General features: G+C 29.3%; 1 protein-coding gene across 3 annotated transcripts in view; it reads left to right on the top strand.

The window, feature by feature from the left end:
- Mctp (multiple C2 domain and transmembrane region protein) overlaps window positions 1-23,180 on the top strand; it is a 371,452-nt gene that overhangs the window by 23,614 nt on the left and 324,658 nt on the right. The window lies entirely within an intron of this gene.

Here is a 23,180-nt window from a genome sequence, read left to right as displayed (position 1 = left end):
TACTCGATCTAAAATGAAGCCCAATTTTAATTTTATTTTTATATTGGTAAAATTACAAATGAATATGAACGAGTGCATAATGTAAGAGGCAAAAGCCCTAAAGAGGTTATGTAAAAGTAGATAGATTAAAATTGATGTATAATAATTTGTTATTTTTAAAAAAATAATTTTTTTTTATAAACTAATGAAATGAATAGTAAAGTTTGATATATAATTATTTTCTATTTTCTGTTTTTATTTATTTATATTAAGAGGTAATTGAAAATAATTACGGGCAGGTCGGTAATCCATTTGGAAAGATTTACTTGATAATTGAATTTCCGAAATAAATTCATTTTGAACAGAAGAATGTTAAACAATGGTATCTCTGAATACTTAATCGCTATAATTAGGGAAACAACCAAGTAAATATTGTACAATGTTCATCTTTCTTGATTATCATTTTGATATCTAATGGGCAAGTTAAGATAAAATAAAACGACCTATTTTGGTTTTTGAAAAAATTTAATTCTTCTGTAAAAATATTTGATACTACCGGTTTTAATATACTGGAAAATGCTGTATGAAAAATTGAGACTATTCCGATTTTGCAAATATTATTATGTAATAGAAGTTTATTGCACTTTTAATAGTAAAATCCGAAGACAACTTGTATACTTTCATATTTAATTTATAATTGGTAAAATGTCCTGTGGATAGTGGGGAAACTCTGGGTAAGGCGCTGTGCTACTGACTCCAAGGATCCGAGTTAGAATTATTTATTCTGTTACTGCCATACAGGTTCTACCTCAGCCTCATACCATGATGGGGAAAATTCTGGTGGTTGAGCTTGATCATGAAAGCACCTTGCACAACCGTTGTTCAAAAAATAGTATTTCCTTACAAAGTAGTGAACATCTGACCATTCATTTTAGTGGTACATATTTTCATTTTTCATTTTAAAAATGTAATGTATGTTTTTCTTTTGTTCCTATTATTTTTAACCAACAAAATAAAGTATTTATTTCTGAATTTTTCTTCTTTATATAAATACATTTATGGTTATATGAAATTTTTTTTTATAATAGATTTTTACATTCACTCACCGGTGTATGGAATATATAGTAAGTGTTCGTAAAAAAATTCGAATCCAGGTTTACGGCGGAAATACACGTTTTGAGTCCAAATAACTAAGTTTTCCAAAATGGTCTGTGTGTGAATGTTTCTATGTGTGAAAAACCTAGGTCAAAAAAGAAAAGTCATACGTAACTTGAGTTATATTTTTGGGCATGTGTAATAAGAAAAGGTTTACACATTTACTACCTTTTAAATTTTAATGATCATAATTTCATCAGATCTGAAACGTAAAAGAACACTATTGGGCTGTTCAGTGATTTCTGTTAGTTTCTTTTTCTCAACCTTTGAATAAGAAATTTCCCTTCTACTATAAATAAGCGTTTGTTCACCATTATGGCTTTGTAAATAATTCCGTCTATTTTTACATGCTTTCACATCAATGCTGTTTGCTTTGGAGGCTGTGCATATATATATATTTTTTATATAGTTTATTTATTTATATATAGTTAATTGTATTAAATCGGAGAGGGTAGGGCGATTTACTGTCGTTACATTCTTCTTCGTTCGTGAAGGTGCGTTAGTATTCTGATAGGAATGTTTGCTGCCCGTATTGATTGTATAGGGAGAATGCTGCTTTAGAATTTATGATGTTTCCTAGTTCTGTCCAGAATTATCTTTTTAATTATTTAAACACATTAAGATATGCTAAAACAAAATTGTAAAAATTTAAATTAGTGAATGTAGAAAGACAATCAACTGAATAAAATAAAATTATTGAATCCAGGAATTCAATAAAAAGAAAATATATGATTAAATTTAGAGTTATTTTTTAAAAATTTATTTATTGACATTTACAACTGTGTATAAAATACAACATGAAAATTTGAAGTAAGATCATAATGATACGATACAGCATGTAGAGAAACCACCCAGTAGTAGAACTCTAAAAACATTTTACAATATAAGGTCACGAGGCCATCTTCTTTTCAGGCGCCTAGGAGGATTGCCAGGAATGGAAGAGGAAGCAAGGTTACAAACTAGTGGGTTTGGATGGTTAGGGAGTTTATAATGGAAGGAATGATATCGGGTAAATATAGAGTTAGGTAGTTTAAAATAAATTAGAAAATTAGAAAATAAATATATTATTTTATTTTTATTTAATACAAGATCGGTTTGGTGGGCTTTACATGGTTAGTATAAGAGTTAAATTTTATTTTTTTTAACAATTGATTATAGGGGGAGGTATAGTCTCGTACAAAAGACACTCCTAACTATTTACAATGTTATAAGAAAGAAAGAAAAAAACTAGATAAAAATAACCGATCTTAAGAAGAGAGAAAAAGAAAAGTTAATCACAAAAACAATGACATATATGGATACAACAAAAGTAAATAATTGATCTTATGGGAAAAAAGTTAACTTAAGAAAAAGACGAAGAGAAAAAATAAAATGAATTTGTAGTAATGTCAATAATAGGATCGATAAATATAGAACTTATAACAGGAAGTCCTGCGGCAGCCTGGGCTTTGCTCTTCTGGATGAGGTTGGTTTTCCCAAGTTGTAGTCACTGCTCCTTTAACTGTCTTGGAGTGGAATTTTATGAACAGTTTTTTGAAATAGTCTTCTATTGATTCCATTTGTAATTCCCAATACAATGGGCTATTTCTTACAAACCACGGAGCATCCTCTGCGAAGTAAATAATATAGAAAAGTACTTTCAATATTATTTCTCTTAGCAAAATGTTAACATTTTTCTTTGGAAAAGTTTTTTAGAAATATAAACATATACCAGTTTAAACAAATTTACAATCTGCATTATTGAATGCTTTTATGGATTTTTCCTGCTAACTCAAAGGCTTTTATGTAGGTTAAGTGAAATTAGAAAACTAACTATGTATTATGGTGATGAAATCATCTGACTGATGAACGCATCGCGCTCTATGTAAAATATATATATATATTTAATCTTTGGCTTTCCAAGGATGTATAATATGTCTATTTTACTAATACTATTTCCGGAAATGTGTTTTTAACTTGGAACAAATATTTTTATAAGGTAATTAAGCTTAAGGTAATTAACAAATACTTTAGTAGGTTATATTTAAAAAAATTATTACTAATTAAAATATGAAAGATGGCCTCCCGCAATATAAGCATATGCTTAATAGTAATATGAGCATTATTAGTACCCCTTGTGGCCATAACGTAGTCTTCACAGTGTTCTTTTGCGTTTGGTATGGTAAAAATGTAGAAAAGAGAAGAGCTCCATTGTTTTGGTATTAAGAGAGAACCACCTTCTTTTCCTCTCTTGAGAATTCAAGTTGCGGGCGTAACTTTAAGAAGTGGTTCCCTGACTAGGGACGGAAGAATAGAAGAGCCGAGAATGCTGAGAGAGACTATGCCACCCTACCTAGCCACCTGAGTGAGTTCACTCCTAATTTTCCTTCTTACTCAACTAAAACGTGATCTTCGTATACATCAACTCATCAACATTTGCTACATTCAATGGCACCACTTCAAAACTTAAAGGTACTTTAGAGGAATTTATTTTTGAAAAATCAGCATTTAAGTCCGGTCAGACTGTTTAAATGATTTTAAATTACCTTTTACGACTCAATATTAATTTATAATAATATCTATATTAATATTTTTATAACCTTTGACTTAATAAAAGTATATTGTACGTTACATTACTACTCTTATTTATATTTTATTATTTATGGAAAATTGGATTTCAACTTAGAAAAATATTTATCCATTTTTATATTCTTACTAGCAATAAAAGATGGTTTATGTTTATAAATTAAAAAAAAAAAATTAAAGTGATTTTAGAGAAAATTATTTTGAAAGTTGTGTTGTTACACTCTGCCAGGGTGTTTCATTGAGGGTTAAATCTAGTTTATATTAAATACTCCTTGATTATATATTTTAATCAATATTGTTAAGAGAAGTTTTCGAGAATATTGTGAAAAAAGTGATACCAAGTGGCATATTTTTGGAATTCGATTTAACCGAAAAAGTTGCTGTAACATACTATATTATATATCTTAAATATGTAATTCACAAGAAGGTAAGAGGAATGAGATTGACTTTTATGGAATGTAGGACATTGTAAATAAAAAATCTCAAGAAAGCTATTTTTATATCTCAATGCCGTCTTGGGCATATCTTCAAAGTAAATATCTGTTTATCTGCATTGAGGATCGAGTAAAGAGCATTTTTTGTAATAGTTCTTGGATAAGGTTCTTTGAGTATTATTTATAGATTTTTTTAAACTAAAGATATGTTGATTTTTTTTTTCATGTTTAATGTAGAACAAGTTTAATAATCCGTAATGAACTTTTTTTTTTAATATAATTTATTTATCCTATTTACAACTGTATAAATATTTATATACATCGAGTAAATTTGTTGTAAGTGATATAATGACATGATATAAACATGTGGAGAATCTACCCATTGATAGAACTCAAAAACATTTTGCATATATAGTCGTAAGAAATATCTAGTCTAACACTATTTTGAAGCAAAAGGCGGATCGTAATGAGTTCCGAGTATAACCGAAAGGTGACGATTTAAAACAAAAAAATATAATTGGCCAAGCAGTTTCGAGGAAAAGTTGAGGTCGGTGGACGGCCCATTTTTCTTATTAATTCGATTTTTGGATTCTATGTATCTTGAAACTTGAAAATCCAAATTTTGAGGGAATTTTTTTTTTTTTCATTGGTCACTTATAATAGTTAATTACTGAAAATAGTAAACTAAAAATGGTAGAACGCAGAGATAATGAAGCGGACTTCCAGGATGATCCTTAATATTAATTACTACGCAGCATTAAGTTAAATTGTTGAAATATAACATTCCAACAGACTGGCATACAAAAGGTGAAACGATTTCATGAGGAACCGCAATTCCGAGAGGCAGAATGTTCAAATGAAGACAGAGATCCTCCCGTTTTGATGATAAATGGAGTTGAGCTGAGATACTGGGGGAACCATTTATCAATCGATCCCTTAACTCAGTCCGATCGGACAATACTCTCTTGAGCAAATCGTCAAATTGAAATCATATTTTTAAATTACATAAGAACAAACACCTTACGAGAAAAGAGCATAAGATAGAGGAATCTAATAACTGATCTAAGATACCGTGATAATATTTCGTTTGGGTAGTTTCAAGGTAATATTTTTAAAAAAAACATACTTGGTGATAGAGTCATAGAAGAATTTTAAGTCAAGAGCATTTGAATTTTTTTTTATTTATTTTTATAATTTATTTGTTATTTACATCTGTATTAAAACATATACAACAAGTAAATTTATTGTAGGTGGTATAATGATATGATACAAATATGTGGAGAATCTACCCATTAATACAGATCCAATAACATTTCTAATGGAGAAGATCTCGAGGCCATCTTCTTTTCAGACGCCTAGGAGGATTATTATTTAATGAAGGAGAAACCAAGTCAGAAACAAGTGGGTTTGGGTGGTTAAGAAATTCAACATGGAAGTATTGCTATCTGGTTCTGGCCAAATGGGCATGATTTGGAACATTCAGGTCCTGATGGATGACTTTTTTTTTTATTTTATACCAGATCGGCCTGGTATGGGCTTTGCATGGTTGGTATAACCGTTATATTATATATATATTTTTTAACAGTTGACAAAAGACACCCCTAACTATATAGAATGTTGTTATTAAAGGGAAAAAAATAGATAAGAATAATGCTTCTTAATAAGAAAGGAATGTGAAATTAATAGCAAAAAATAATGATATTGGTACACTTAAATAAAACAAACATTTGCCCTCTAATAGTGAAAAGAAACAAGTTAATTTGAAAAGGGACGACAGAAGAAAATAGAAAAAATAATAATGAATCAATAAAATGAGTGATAATAAAGAGTAAAATTGTGATAGTATGACTATGAATTAATTTTATATTTATTAAAGTTCATAACAGAATGTCCTGCAGCAGTCTGGGCTTCAGTCTTCGGGTTGAGGTTGGGTTTTCCAGGTTGTAGGTCACTGTTCCTTTAACTGTCGGCAACTGGGAGTGGAACTTCATGAACCGTTTTTTGATATGTTCCTCTATTGACTCCATATGTAATTCACGATGCAATTGGCTATTTCTTATGAACCAAGGAGCATTAACTGCGATTCTTAGGACTTTATTTTCAAAAGATTGTAGTTTTTTCTTTTCGTGAATGATGCCGCTCCCCAGACATCACAGCCGTACATCAATGATCAGCGCTCTAATGAAGACGAGACATCAACCACACGCGTAATGAACTTAAACCCAAAAAAAGTATCTATTTTTTTAATGAACTTACTATTTAAAAGTCTCGTTATACGGAATGTAAGTATTAATTTGTTCGAGGAAGCCATCTTATCAATCTGAAGTTGAGATACAAACAATGGTTTTTTTCTAAAATATCCGTTTCACAAAAAGATCTAATAAAAGTAAAGGGTTTTTGTTTCCAAAGACTAAAGGAAGCTGATATTGGGTCTTTTGTGAATCTGAACGTTGCCTTTGTCAGTATTAAATGAAGAATTAAATTGCCAATTAAAATAATTTTAGTTTATTTTTCACGATATTCTTTGAATTTTCAAATAACTTATTCTCTTTCTTTCATTTATTATATTGGATGAAGTCGAGTCGTTTTTTAAAAATAATAATTACATTATTTATTGATAAATATTATCACAATCTGCCACAAACTGGGGCAATGAATAATATTGCTAATACACACATTCATGGCATAAATAAAATAAAATAAAACATAATAAAAATAATATTGAAAGAAGATAGTTGAGATTATGAAGTAGACTGTAGGAGGATAGTCCGGGTGGCGGCCAATAAATGTATCAAAATAGAGAACTATTTATTATAAACTAACCTTTCGCCCAACTTTGCAGGGCTTCGTAAGGGCTGTCAGAATGGGGTGCTTACTTAGCTCGACTAGTCGACAGCCTTGACGAAGCTCTGCAAAGTGGGGCGAAACGTTGGTTAACAATAACTAGTTTTCTTTTACTATTTTGATACCTTTATTGACCGCCATCCGGACTATCTTCCTACAATTTCATTTATTATAGCAATGCGTTTTCAACTTTGCTATCCTAACCACAGGGCTACGTTTCATTGAAAACCGATTTACAGAGATATTTTTCTTCTTTTTTCTAGATTATAGTTTAAAAGAAAATTGTATTTTATACTCAGAATTTAAATATATAATAATATACTCTAATACCAAAATTTTATGTATGTCTTCAAAATAGAACTCGAAAGCTTTATGATTTTTCTTAAACTTTTATAATAACGGTCTTTTGGACTAACCAATATTTAAAAATATATATTTAAGATATGAACAGAAGGAAAATGAAAACACTCAAGTGGTGAACAAGGCAATGTTGAAGACCGAGAATACACTTCTCCTGTATGGCTGTGAATTCTGAGGAGCGGCATCCTTTACGAAAAGGAAAAAATTACAATCTTTTCAAAATAAAGTCGTAAGAATTGCAGTGGATGCTCCTTGGTTTGTAAGAAACAGCCCATTGCATCTGGAATTACAAATAGAGTCAATAGAGGATTACATCAAAAAAGGTTCATGAAGTTCCACTCCCAGTGACCTAGAACTTGGGAAACCAAACTACAACTCGAAGACTGAAGCCGAGGCTGCTGCAGGATGTCCTGTTTTAAGTTCTATATTTATCAGTACTGTTTTTGTCATTCAAAAATTTTATTTCATTTTAATTTTTTTTTTTCATTTTTTTCGTAAATTAACTTTTTTTGTTTCTATTAGAAGTCAATTATTTATTTTGTTAAATCCATAAATTTTATTGCTTTTGTTATTAACTTTACTTTAATTTTTTATTAAGAAATATTATTTTTATTTATTTATTCTATCTTATTTTTTTTTTTAAATATTTATAACGTTGTATTATAGTTAGTGGTTTCTTTTGTATGAGACTATACCCTCCCTCATCCTCAATTTAAAAAAAAATGTAACTCTTAAATTAACCATGTAAGGCACACCAACACCAGACCGATCTGGTATTAATGTAGACCTTAAATCCAATACTGGCAACACGGGGTTGTACAGGATGTCGTATTCCTGTAAATATTCATCTTAGGCTTCCGGGTTCATCTTGCCTTTTTCATAATATTTATGTATACATTTACAAAAATGTTGAAAATAATCGGCGGTTAAACTCTGATGATAAACAAACGAGTGGGAGCGACCAGATAAAGTTTCCAAAGCAGAGACCATCACTCAGACCTAGCTGTTGACCCAAGCATCCCACTCATTAAGCTTCCCAAGCGCTTCTGGTTTGTCGTCTTTCATAATTAGAGCACTTAGTTTTAAATGCCTAATATGTCACTGTTAGCCACCACAAATTTAAACTGTTCGTTGTGCTTTATTTCTCCAAACTTAAATATTTTACGTGAGGAGAAGATGGTTGGGGGTGCGGTCAGAGAATAACTCAAATAAGTTTAAAAAAACTTATTTATTAGTGTAAAAGTTTTGGCCAGAATTTCTAGCCTTCATTAGGGCTAAGAAAAATAAAGAAGATAACAACCAGTGAATAAAGGATATATGGAAAAATTGAAGTAAATATTTGTATAAAATGAATATAGATAAAAAATATAGTAATGAAAGAAGTGGAAAATAAAACGTATTCATAGATGATTAAATATGTCAGTAAAATAACATAGTTAATGAAATAAAAATATAATATTATATAATGCAAAGACACAATGGAATATGAATAATTCAATTTAATAATAATAATTTAAAAAATAAAGTTATGGAAAGAAAATATATGTAGTGTAACATGTAAGTAAAAAAAGAAAAGAAGAATAAAGGCACAAAATATAAAGTTAAGTAAGGAAGAATAAGAAAAGAATTGAGAAGGGGAAGGGGGTAACGGAAAGTTAAGAAAAAAGAGAACAAACTGACAAGGAAGTGAAGGCCAGCGACGCGAGTGGCAAGATCCTGAGTTAAAAAGTACTACCGGAAGATGATGAATACGTTACAAGTTACATGAAGGGGTAAAAATAAAATGTTTTACGTAATTTAAGAACGGTTCCTATTTTCTTTTTTTTTGTTTCGTTTTAACTCACTATTCTGAAATTAAGGTCAATTCATCTCTGGGAAATATATTATATCCACTTAAAATTTGAACGTAAAGATAAGTATAAATATTTTTGAGTTCGAGTTTTCTGAAACATAAAAGTACTCCAATCAAGCTGAAACTAATAATACTGAAACTATAAATATGGACAATGAAAGACTTTTGACAGTCTTTCATTGTCCATATTTATCCATTTTGATATAAAAATGATAAAAATACTGATAAAAATGAGAGATAATTGATTATTTAATGTAATGAAAATTATATGTATAGAATTTTCATTACATTAAATAATCTACCATTGTAGATTATTTAATGTAATGAAAATTATATGTATAGAATTTTCATTACATTAAATAATCTACCATTGTAGATTATTTAATGTAATGAAAGGTATTTCAGAGGACGTTTTATAAAAATTCGTCATTTATACCCTGTCATACTAATTATATGAGGATAACACCTAGCTTATGGGTAAAAAGAAAAATATAAGATTGATAAAATTAATCGAATCTCTCTAAAGTTGCATATTCTGAGGTTTTTTTTTTTGTTTAGTTTTTTAAATATATATTTATTGCTATTTACAACTGTACATTATAATACATTTATTATATCTGATCTAAGTTAAATTGGAGTGTTACAGGCGTGTAGAGAAACTACCCACTGGTAGCACTCTAATGACATTTTACATTAACTGGTCTCGTGGCCATCTTCTTTTCAGGCTCCTCGGAGAATCGTCAGGAATGGAAGAGGATGCAAGATTAGAAACTAAGGGGTTTGAGTGGTCAGAGAGTTTATAATGGAAGGAGTGATATCTGGTTCGGGCTAGATCGGTTACATAGGGAACATTAAGGTCTTTATGTATGATTTTATTTGTGACAAAGTAAGGAGCATTGAGGATTTTACGAAGGATTTTGGATTGTAAGGATTGAATACGAGAGGAATTCGAAGGTTTAGTAGAGCCCAAAGCTCAACTCCATATGTCCAGATAGGTTTTTTTTTTTTTTAAACTAGTATACTAAGAATCAATTAATTTAAAAAAAAAATATTAAACTTTGGGCCTCTACGCTTTAGTATTACGAGGCCTTGAGAAGATAAATTCAACCAAATTATTTCACGGAGAGAGGGGAAGGGCAAACTATTGACCTCTAGTTTACTCCTACCTGACTTGTGATGTCTGTTTGAGTGATGGGTCTAGTAATAATTCTCCCATTCAAATAGTTCTGTTCATGAATATTTTGAGGCGAGAAGCACAATAAGAAAAACAATATATTTTGTTTTAAATGAATTTTAAAATTTACTATAACTCGAGCACTGAATATTTACCTATTTTTACATTTTTTTATCTTTTAAAGTCAATTAAAACAACACTTCTGTGAAAATATTTTGAATTTAAAGAACTTATTGAAAACAGTATAAACTATAATTTGCAATATTGTTTATAATTTTACATAAAACTAAGTAAATTCATGTCATTTTCTTAGCAAATATACTTTTAAGGCAGTATTAATAATATATGAGTGACATTTATCAATCATCCGAGAGAAATCGTAAAATGAGATGTATTTGTTTGTTGAAATTGCGTTTACTAATTTTTAATTCACCTCCATCTTTTAATAATTAATTAAACCATTTTTGATCCATGTTTATTTAAGTTGATCAAAGACGTTGAAAATTATTGATGGAATAGTATTAAAAATTATTACTACTTCATAGAAACCCTTAGTGATTCAAACTAACCAGTCAACGTTTCGTTAAGTCAGGCGTCATCGGTACTGAGGAAGATAATATCACATAAATACAACATAAAGGTAGCACGTCTCACGTTAATTATCTAAAAATAACTAACCAAATTGAAATAAATAATGCTAATAATGTTATTATTCCAGAACACATCACTTAAGATTAAGACACTAAACGGTTGGATTTAGAGTTTTGGGTTAAAAGAAGAAAAAAAGGGGTGAAACAATAATAAATAATTATGAAGTATCTTCTAATATATTGTAAAATTGTATAATAATTAAAAAAGGTACTACAATATACTAATGATGTATATACTTGTGCATATTTATAAATTTTAATTAAAAAAAAAAGAATCTATTTACAATTTTTGAGAGAGCTGGATGGACCGGAGTGATCGATTTTTTTTTTTAAGGGATTTGAAGGTGGGAAGGGTATTAAGGCGTTGCATATAAATATTGAAGGAGATAAGAATGTATGATGAACGTCAGTGTTGAACAACCGTATTAGAAAGTGTAATGCTTTCTACCCGAATGGTAAATTGTAAAAAGTTATTAATCTATTCCTCAAGATCTCATGATTATAAACATCTTCGTGCATGGTACTAAAGTAATGAAAGTGGGGGGATATGTATAAAATAACTAAAAGCCTACAGGTTTCATAAAAATATTTAATAGTTTTTTTTCAATTTCAAAACTGTATTTCTGGATAAATATTACAATCTGCCATTATTGGGAAATAGGTAATAGTGATAACTGATCACATTCATACTAAAATAAAAACAAAATAACATAAAATAAAATAAATAAAATCTCTCAAAATATATATATAAACAAAAAGATAAAAATCAAACTATGTACATGAAACGAAAAAAAAAAATAAAAATGATCACATTTGTACTTTTATTTACAATATTTGCATTATCGATCTGAGAATCTCCGAGGCCACTCTAACCCCCAGGTGTGAGGCGTAGAGCAGGGTGCTTTGAGATCCCAGCGCATCTCTCACACTGCGTCACTGGTGATGAGCCAGTGGAGGCTGAGTAAGTGTGCTAAAGCCGCAAACACTCAACTCAAGATAATAGTTTGTGTTAAATAACGGTATTGAGGTCGTGAATCATTTTCTGGAGGACGAATTGCGAAGAGTACCTAACTTAATCGAAAGCCGGATGGGTGGGTACTGGTGAAACGTTCTTCTGTGATATTGGAGACAATACATCACTCTAAGGTAATTCAACATATATTTATGTATATTTTATATACTTAGGGTCTTATGTTAATGAACTTAAATTACGAATGATTTGAAATCTATCAATATCTTGATTTTAGTTACACCCATCAATAACCGGATATTAGTATAACATTATATGTTATTGTATTCAGTAATTCAGAAAGCAGATGTTTTGAAGCTTTCAAAGCAGTCATTAGTGCGGTAGGGCCTGGTTGAGAAGTTTATTACAACTTCGTGGTTTCAAAGCTTAAGTCCGGCTAAAGCTGTACTTTAATGTTTGCAAAAGTTCAGAATTCCCTAGAATGCTGATTTTATCCTTTAACAATATTATTTGACCATTAGCTCATAGCAATATGATCCTGAATTTTTTAATATATTTGGTAGCATATTTCGTAAATAAGGAGAGTCGATAGTAAATTTATCATTGTATAACATCACCGATTCGGTGTTCATCAATCATGAATGAATCTTTGACTAGGCTTGGTTGCGGTCGATCCAAAGTGATAAAGGTTCATTATTTATTAAAAATAACCCCATGTTTCATTATCTTTGTTTTTTTACTATTAATTCAATCGCACAATTGCGACACGACTGAAAATTAAAAAAAAAGAAGCTTAACAATGGTTTATTATTTCAATTAATAATTTCATTATATCGATGGCTTACATCACAGTTATGCAAAGTAGATTTTAACTAACTTTCCATACAGAACAATTAAAAGTTTTCTCATTTAGGAAAATTACAACTTTTCAAGTAATTTTCTTCAAGGATAGAATCGGTCCGATAGTTTTGGAGAAAAGCCGTGGACAGGAATCTTAAAACTTAACAATTTGATAGGGTTTTAATTTTATTTCTTTGTTCAATTTTATAGGTTCATTATTTAAAATAGTAAACCTAAATATTTTGTATTCCAAATATTTTCATTAATGAACCTAAACTAAAGGGGTATTCATGATGTTGTGTTAAATGTTAAATGTTTTACCATGTTAAATGTTATAACTATAGGATTGTGAGCAGCCCTATTTGAAGTCATGTTAAACGTTAAATGCATAAGAGCCCCTAGGGGATTTTCTCAGCAACTTGTTGTATAAGCCTTTATGTTTATAACCTTCCATCCAGACCCTCATGTTATTGTTTACTTCAGTTTTGATTTAAGTAATTAATTACAACATGCCTAGAGTGAGTGAAAAGTGGAATTTGTGTGAAAGTTTAGCTTATGAAATGAAATGAAAAAGTCCCCTAAGAATAATTACATGGTTCATATAGTGAGATTTTTATCTGGCGAGCGTTTACAAATTTTCAGATAGTAGAATGAAAGTACAATGTTCTTTTTACTGTTTTTTTTTCTCAAATGTATCATTAAAATTATCCATTCTGGTTTAATAACAGGAATATGAATACCACAAACACACGAAAGAACAGCTGTCACAACAACATAAATGGCGGCGATCTCAACTGGTCTATTGTGTGACGTCATTCTCCATTTAACAGACCAAGTAACAGACTCTCAGCCATGTTAAATGTTATTTCGTTTTACCACAGTAAAATAAGGCAATTTTTTTCGATTTAACATGAGCTTTTCCATTTAACACGCTTTAACATGTTAAACCAAAGATCATGAATACCCCTTAAGTTTAATGCACTGTGTGCTTCTTAATTTAAATTAAATTGTTTTCTCTTTTTTTTTTTTATGTGTTGAGAATGTGATATTTAAACCTGGAGCCTTTTTTTTCTATTTCTATACCCGGGATGTGGCCATCAAACGTTATTTTGAAGCAAAAAGGTGTACTGTAATTACGAGTTCCGAGGATCATCTTCTAGTAATGATCTAGAAGCTAAAAAGTTTACCAAGCCGGAGGAAACAGGCATTTTTCTTCTTTCGATCTTTATTAAATCCTTCGATAGCGTGTATTTTTTGGAGTTTTGATCAAGAGATCAATTTCTTGGTCTTCATCTTCCTGAATTTCTAAACCTTTTAAAAATGTTAAAAGACTTTTAAAACATTTTGTTTTCTTTTAAATTAATGATTTATTATGATTGTTCGAGAGTGGTTTATTTCATTATTTACACACACAATTTAGATCCAAATATTCTCTCAACTTTTATTTTCAGAAACTTTCCAACGTTTCGGCCCTCAGACCATTTTCAAGGAGACAACCTATAAAAATTTTTGTTTTTATATTAATTACACTGTTTCCTTAAAAACATACTGATATTTTTGGCTATACCTTAAATATTGATGTCATGTTCTTTAAAATCTTTTCTGCAGGCTAATTGCCCTTGTCATATCTTTAAAATAAATTAAATATTAAAATACCAATACCAATCGATACCAATCCTTTCATAATAAACTTCCCAACCACCCGAACCAACTCGTTTCTAACCTGGCTTTTCCATCACTACCTAATAATCCTCCTAGGCGTCTCAAAAGAAGATGGCCTCAAGATCTTCTCCTTTAGAAATATTTTTTGGAGTTTTATCAATGGGTAGATTCTCCACATGTTTGTATCATGTCATAATATCACTCACAGCAAATTTACTTGATGTATATATATATGTATACAGCTGTAAATAACAATAAATAAATTATTAAAAAAAAAAATTAAAATAATATCATAACAGTTTCAAATGTTTTTAAATTAATTATTGACTTACATATTTTTTTATATCTTAAATATAAAGCTTTTTTACACAAATAATCTTCTCTTTTTCCACTTACAAACATCATTTATTACAAAACCTACCTTCAGAAGTTTAGGACTCTGTTATCACCTTATCATTAAAAAAATTTTTTTTACATTTAATACAATTTAATTATAATTTATTTGCTTATAACTTATCATTTCTTAAATCCATAATTACTATATTTTTATTAGATATGTATTTTTTTACATTCATATTCCCCCCTCTCTTTTTTATTTTTTCACATATGCACCCATACACATATACATACTTTTATAACCGTTTTATATTATATATACATTTGTAAAATTCAAGGATTTGAACATTTATCTATTTAAAAACTTTTTTCTGAAAATTACATATTTATTTTACTTAAAATAACAGAATAATGGTGGTTTAGTCCTTTAGAATCTCATTTGAAATTTACTTTATAATTTATATTTTCTGAAATGTAAATTGATTCTAATATTTTTCTTTTAAAATTATTATTTTCTTTATAAATGACCTTGACATTTACAAAATCAAAATCATGTTTATTTTGAAGAACATGTTGTACTAATGCTGTTTTTTGGGGGGGTCCTTTTTCATATTTTTTATGTCATTTTGTTTTATTAAGATATGACCCATAAAATATGAGAGTAAATGACAATTATTTTTTACTTTGGTTTAAAAAAAAAGGTACAAGTTTGTTATAGTTGGTTATTTAGATTTTTGATGTTTGTATACATCATAAGAAAATTTAGAATGTTCATTCATTAATAAAAAATATTTTAGTGTCCGTTCTGTATATCACATAGGCCCTTTTCATTCAATTGTCATTTGAACTTAAATGCGGCCTATGAAACTATCTCTTGTTAATATATCTTTTATTAGTCATATGAATAGAACCAATTATACTAATTTCAGGGCGGTCACCAGCTGAGCTAGCAAAGTATATACTACGCCGTATATAATATTATATCCCCCCTCCCTGATACGAGGTATTCTTTTTAGTCGTAAATACAGGCTCGGGGCTAGCTACTACTAGTTCATCTCTTACCTCTACCTGACGGCGGGGCAGACTGGGTTTTTTTTTTGTTGAATAGGTCTTCTCACCACCAATAACACTTTTTTACCATTCTCTCTGTAGGATTTAAACATCCGATTTTGTAAATTTATTCAATCACATTTTGGTGCCCCCTTAATGTGAAATCAAGACGGCGTGAATCACATGGCGTCACAGGCGCTCGTTATGTCTCTCGACTGCCTGGTCAATTGTTCGGCCACAAAACAGACCTTTTTCATGCTGGCCAGTGTTCGTCGGAAGAACCACTGGAACGGTCAAATTTACGCCGCCACCTCATAGAGTTCCAGACGGAGAAGACGGCGGCACTCCTGGACCGAACATATCAGCGGCGTATGAGACGGCTATCGTCAACCATCACCACTGGATCGTGAGAAACAACCATTCTCTCTTAGTACAAGAGCCCAAGAGGAGAAAAAAAAACAGTCACATCACCCCAATTTTTAATTACTTTAATATTTTTGAAAACTATATATAATTACTAGTCAAAATTGATGAGTCTGCCAAGTATAGGTAGGGGGTATAAAAAATGGCGGGTGTTTCAAAGCGAAAAAAAAAACTAATTTTTCATTTGGAGCTCTATATCTTAAAAATTAGGAACAACACAAGAAAACCTAAGAGAACATCATTTAAAGAAGAGTAAATTGGTTAAAATATGAGCCCTAATAGAGTTATTTACGTTAAATAATTCTCAGTCAATAATTCTACGTCAAATAATTAAAAAGCAACATTTTTATGAAATGTACAGAATGTATTGAAAGATCAGTAGTTTATTATGAATTTATTTTCAGAAATAAATACCTTAAAAACTATTCGACGTTTTAATGGGCTATAAAGTAGTTTAAGAAGTTTATCTTTGCATGAGTAGTAGTTTTAATGATATTTGGTAAAAAATATTGATTTATAGTTGTTCGGAGAAATTTTCATGTGCCAAATTTATATTTATGTGCGAATATCTTAAAAATTACTACCCCTACGAAAATAAGTGTGATAAACTAATTTATAGTTAAATAAGTATTTAAAGTTAAATTTCCTGTTGTTTTTTTCAAAAATCAAACATTTCATCCGAACATCTAGAAATTAACATTTTGTGAATTTATTTTGTCAAATATCATAAAAACTACTACTCCTACAAAGATGAACATAATTAACTATTTTGTAATAAATTTAACTAGCTTTAATTTGAGTGCTGGCAGACATCTGTACGTCCAATGGTTTCTGAAATGAAGTTTTTCATAAATCAAACTTATTGTCCGAACAAGTATAAATCAATTTATTTAAGCAAATATCATGAAAACTACTATTCCTATGAAGGTAAATTTCATAAACTTCTTTATAGTCCATTAAACTAGCTTTAATTTGAGTGCTAATAAACATCTGTACGTCACATAGTTCCTTAGATATAGAATTCTCAAATAAATTAACTAACTACTAATCTTTCTGTAGATTTTTAAGAAATTTTGCTTTTTAAAAAGCTATATCTCGAGAACTATTGGGGCTAATATTTCAGAAAATTTACTCTTCCTTAAATTATGTTCTCTTAGATTTTCTATTGTTGTTGGTAGTTTTTAAGATATAAAAAGTTTAAGCTCGGAATGAAAAATTAGTGTTTTTTTAAAAGGTTTTTAAACAGCCGCCATTTTTTATTCCCCCTACCTATACTTAGCAGACTCATCAATTTTGACTAGTAATTATACCTAGTTTTCATTAAAGTAATCAAAAATTGGGGTGAGATAACTGCCTTTTTTTCTTCCCGGCTCTTGTACTAATAGGATCGTGAGAAACAACCATCTCTCTCTTTTAGTTGTCCCATCTGGGACTAAATTTTGTACAGTAATAAATTATATGATGAACATTCAATTGTACAAAAATGTCTCACAATTTATTTTACATAACTATAAACATGCAATAAAGGGCTCCCGGTCGTAAGAAACGGGAAATATAGATATAATGTAAATTATAGATGATTGATATGTTGAACATTTTTTTTTAAGATTCTCTATTTGGTATGTTAATTTGATAATTGATAAAGCATAGAATTTGTATTATTATATATATATATTTTAAGTTAATATATGAAGTTATATTATTTTTTTTTATCTTCGATCTTAATTATTATAGATTGTGTAGTTCAATTTTTGTTTCACAATATTTGGTTTTATTGAATCAGTTAATAACATTTAAGCATTTTCTTAAATATTATCATCTGATCTTAATTCGGAAATTAGGGGGATATGCATTAATTTGTAATATTATTGTATTTTTATAAATATCAACTTTTTACTTATTTTGTTTTTTTAAAGTTTATTTTATAGTATAAATAAAAAAAAAATTCACAACACGCAGTGTAGTATTTCTCTGATCTGGCTAAACGTAGCTATAACTGAAGTCGAGGGGATAGGAGCTATAATTGGAGGTAATAGTAATAATTACACCAGCGTTTTTTTAACGTTTTTCACTAACCTAGAAGCCTTTTCCTTGTAGTGGTATGAGTCTGCTTTATAAACAAGTTAGAAAATTTCCATTTCTTCTTTGATTAAAATTAATTTATATTAATTTATAACGCTCTGATCCATGAAGGGTTCAATACTCGGTATGAACATATGGTTATACCAGGTAAAATCATTAATATTTAATTCTTCTTATATAAGATTATCCACAACAAATTCACTAACAAATGGTTTGTTATATACCATAAATTAATTTATATTAATTTAAAAAATAATTATAATTTGCCTATAATTAAATAAAGTATTGGCTATTCTGTATTTTAACACTTGGCTCTAAATTATAATTTACTATAAATTATTTATTATGTTAGTCCCTATTCCTAGCCACAATAGCCCAACAGTCTACTCTTTGAACTATCTCTTCTTACCATCTTATAATTGGCCTTCCTTCCCTTCTCTTGTGTTCCCTTGATATCCACTCTGTTGCAACTTTAGACAACCTTCACGTATCAAGTCTGGCAACATATTCGGCCTACATTTATTTCAACTTTAATCCTAGATTGTACTTATTTGTTGCTGATGCAGTCTTTTCTTTTGATACCTATCACACTTCTTGAAAATTGAATTTGTGTCATCACTAATTTTTCATTATTATTTTCTGTTCCTGAATATATCTGTGATCCATATAAAATTACAGGGTATACGCATGTTTCAAATAGCTTTGCCTTTAATCTTGTTAAAAGTTAGTTGACTTTTAAAAATGTGTTCCATATATCTGTATTTTTTTCATCCCATATTTATTCTTTTATTTATATAGCCTTTTCTATCTTTAAATGGGATGTATTTTCATAAATAAACAAAAATACAAGATGTGACGAAATGTGATGAAGTTTATACTTGCTTGAAGTAATAAGTTGATTACTTTCTATACAAAAATTGGGTTTTTGAGAGCATATTTCAGTGTTTTTTTTGTTCAAAACTATTAATGATATTTAATAATTATAGATTGTTGTTGGTATGTTTTTAAGTTGCCCTTGTCCCGTTGATAATACTGCCCCGACCCCATTGTATACCGCAAGGAAGCAGATAAGGAGTGTCAATAGAACTGATAGGCACGCCACATTTAGTCAACTTTCACTATTAGGAAATTTCGAAAACGTTTAAAAATGTTATTAACTGTCCCAGGATAAGTTTGTCTAATTTTTAAGCTTTGACTTATGACATAATTCAAATATGTTTATAAATGTAGTTAAGGTGCTGTCTCAACATTTATGAAACATAGCAAGGTATAAGTTTGAAGCTTTAAAATATGAAGTAGAGATTCTAGAAGATAATAATTAATTTAAATAACCATAATTTAAATTAATGTTAGTACAAAAATTTCATAAATTTATATCTTAAATTCTAGTCAATTTTTATGTAAAAAGAACTATTTTGTTTTATTAAAAAATTTTGAATTTTGAATCTTTTCACTTAAGACCGTTTATTGTTTCGTTGATTTATTAATCATCAAGCGTTTATTGTAAAATCTGTAGACATATAAAAAAAAAATTACACTTTCTTTATGTTCTGTCATTTATCGGTTAAGCAAAAAACTATCTTTTTTTTTATATATAAGAAGATGGTCAGGGTTGCGGTCAAAAGAGAAACAAAAATTTTCCGACGTTTCGCCCTACTTTGCAGGGCTTCATCAGGGCTAAAAAGATACAAATAAAACTGAGAATATTACAACAATAAGATACAATAAGGCAATTTAAGCTACGATAAATATTATGTAAAAATAAAGTGATAAGAAATTACATGTAAATAAAAGGATGGAAGACGTAAAATAGTATCAATAGAAAATAAAATTGAATAGAAAATAAGTAACAATGGTAAGAGTAAAAATGTTTTAAAAAATACGTAAAATATACAGTTAAAAAAGTGCAGGAGACGAACATAAAAAATAAAAAATAATAATAACTATAATAATTTTCTAATTTAGGGATAACTAAGTTAAATTAGAATGACACATAATAATAGGATGACTGACTAATGACTAATAATACGAGTATGTATTGAAGAAAATATAGTTAGGGTAGTTAATACAATAAAGGATATAATAACAATGATTGTAAAAGAAGTAACTAATAATAAGTAAAAGAAAAAAAGATTTACAAAGAAATAAATAAGAAAAATAATTAGAGAATGATAACTGTAGTTTTTATAAATCTTGAAAATAATCATTTATCTACACTGATACTAGTAATAGTAAAGATAGCAGGAGTAAGATGAATAATATAAAGTGAAATAAGGTAATTTAAAAATCGGAAGTGAAAGTTTACAAAATAAAATAAAAATATATATAAAAGTACAAGGTGAGAAAGTACATAAAAAGATTAAAAATAAGTAATAAAGTATAGAAAAAAGTTAAAAATAGTGATGGAATGTTAATAATCTTTTTTTTTATTTTCATACTGACATGGTTGTTATGAAATTAGTAAAAAAGTTACCGCTATTGTCATAGCAACCATGGAAACATATATTTTGCATTAGTTAATCATCAAATGTTTTCATGGTTTAATATTTATCAATTTTTTATTGATAATAATCATGAGAGATGATTAATTATTTAATTATGTATAAAACAAAATTTAAGACATTTTAGAGGTATTAATGTTAAACTTACATATTTTAGTCCTATGAGGATTTTTCGATGTGGATAAAACGATACTGATATTTTACATTTATATAACGAGAATAATCAAAATAGTTTGAGCCATTTTAGGGGCAATAGTAAATATCTGTAAAAACTATAATATAATATATCTTGAATTTTACGTTGTTGCTGCGAAAAATGTATTTACAATTGAACAAATAATTTAAGGAAATATGTGATTCAGGACAAAATACCTAAAAATATGTTAACAATAACAAATATTTAAGAAAATATGTGATTTACAACAAAATATGTGAAAAAGGCCAAATATTTAAAAATATTTGAAATAAAAATGACTTCTTTTGGCCAGAAATGTCTTGAAACATCTTTAGTTAGTAAGGAATCGCAGATATCATGGTCAGGTAAACATATGTGAAAACATAAAAATCCTATCCCTAGTTATCAGAGATAGATTTATCGTTTACATTGTAATAGAAGCCAATGTCAAGGGGCTCGCTCGGGAGTAAATAATAGTAATAATTATTATCATTAATACGATAAATTATTTTAGGCTTATCAGGCCTTGAGTTGACTGCTAAGAAGATTCTAGAAGCTATTGCTGTTTTTTTAAATTTTAAATTCCGATAGTTGTGCACCGTGGTCATTGAGTACACACTCGTTTACTCTGTTCATAACAGGCCAGATGCCTTTGCAAACTTGGATTTCGTGTGTTTTCGCAAAACTTAGGGTCCACGATACGATCTCTTCCAAAACTGAGCTATTGTGTCTAAGCCAATGCATGCCATCTGCATATGATGTGGTAGACGTCATCATCCTCTCTGCAGAACCTGCAGTTTGGTGACTCTTTTAAGCTCATTTTAAAGAGATTTCTATAAAGTCCTGTAACCCACTTTTTTTTTCTTAGTGTTTATACGACTAGGGCCACTTACACTGGATTTACAAAGTAGATTACTATTGACATGTTCACAAAGTTACAATTACAAAGTGAGGAAGTTACAAATTTACAATTTACATTTTATAAAGTTACAATTAGAATTGACGTAGTGACTAAATTACTATATTAAATTATGGATCCACCTATACCTGCTGGAATTTGAGTTAGACTGTGTGTGATCATAGATATTATTTATTGTTAAAAAGTGAATAATTTTGATATTTCAGTGGGGTCATCTCTTATCATCTCCTGTAAATCTGAAGAGGATCGGTGTGATTCGTGAGCAATACATTCAGTGAGAATTTGCCTAACGGTGAGATCCTTTCTATTGTAGCGACATACCGGTGCATTTTCTTTTTTCACCTTGGGTGAGTCGAGTATGGCCTATACGAAGACGGGTTAATACATCTCTCTGTAGCAAGTTTCTGGTTGGATGGTTCACTGTCTGTTGGACCATTCTTAACTTGTCTCTTGTGATGAACCATTCGTCTTGCTACTCTTGCCATCCGATTTCTTTGATCCAAGAAATAACATCTTTGCATGTTGATGATGTTACGACTGGACCTGTCTTTATAGCTATTCTGCCTTTTCATTCCCTGTGATCCCACAACGACTAAGCAGCCACGAAAACAAGACCCTACAACCCATGTTGTTCAAAGTTTTCAAATGCTGAAAAAAAAAATTATAGTAAATTATGCTCCAACTGCTCAGGATTTTAGAATTTAAATTTCAAGGTGAGAAGAAAAGTTAATGTGATTTTAGAGAAGGTCAATGCGTGAAAATTATAAAAAAATATAATAAGATTTTACAGAAAAAATTATTTCATATTTGAACTTTCTTATCAACTCCTTTCATGATCCCGAAAAGGGTCCAGATTCATTGCTACGATTATATTTTCACCCACCTTTAAGGTATGTCTTGTCCATATGAATTAGGAATTGCTCTTAACTCGTATTATGTAGGAGCAAACAACATCCACCATATCATCAAATTGAATTAAATCATTCATTGTTGAACTGAACAGATGCATTCCCAATGAATTTTTTTTTTCCTTTCTTTACCTAGTAATTTTATTTTTTTATATCGCGATTAAAAAAAAAAAAAATAAATAAATAAAAAAAAAAAAAAAAAAATGAGTGCTTTGGTAGAAGGATAACGTGTTGCAGCTATTGTCGATTCTTATAACGAATCTCAGAATGTACAATAGTGATTCATTTTGTTTTGTCTATG

This window comes from Halyomorpha halys, unplaced genomic scaffold (assembly GCF_000696795.3).
Source record: "Halyomorpha halys isolate HHAL.00 unplaced genomic scaffold, Hhal_1.1 Scaffold539.1, whole genome shotgun sequence".
Classification (NCBI taxonomy): domain Eukaryota; kingdom Metazoa; phylum Arthropoda; class Insecta; order Hemiptera; family Pentatomidae; genus Halyomorpha; species Halyomorpha halys.
The sequence above is the reverse complement of the archived record's forward strand: the minus strand, read 5'-3'. Positions and strand labels throughout refer to the sequence as shown.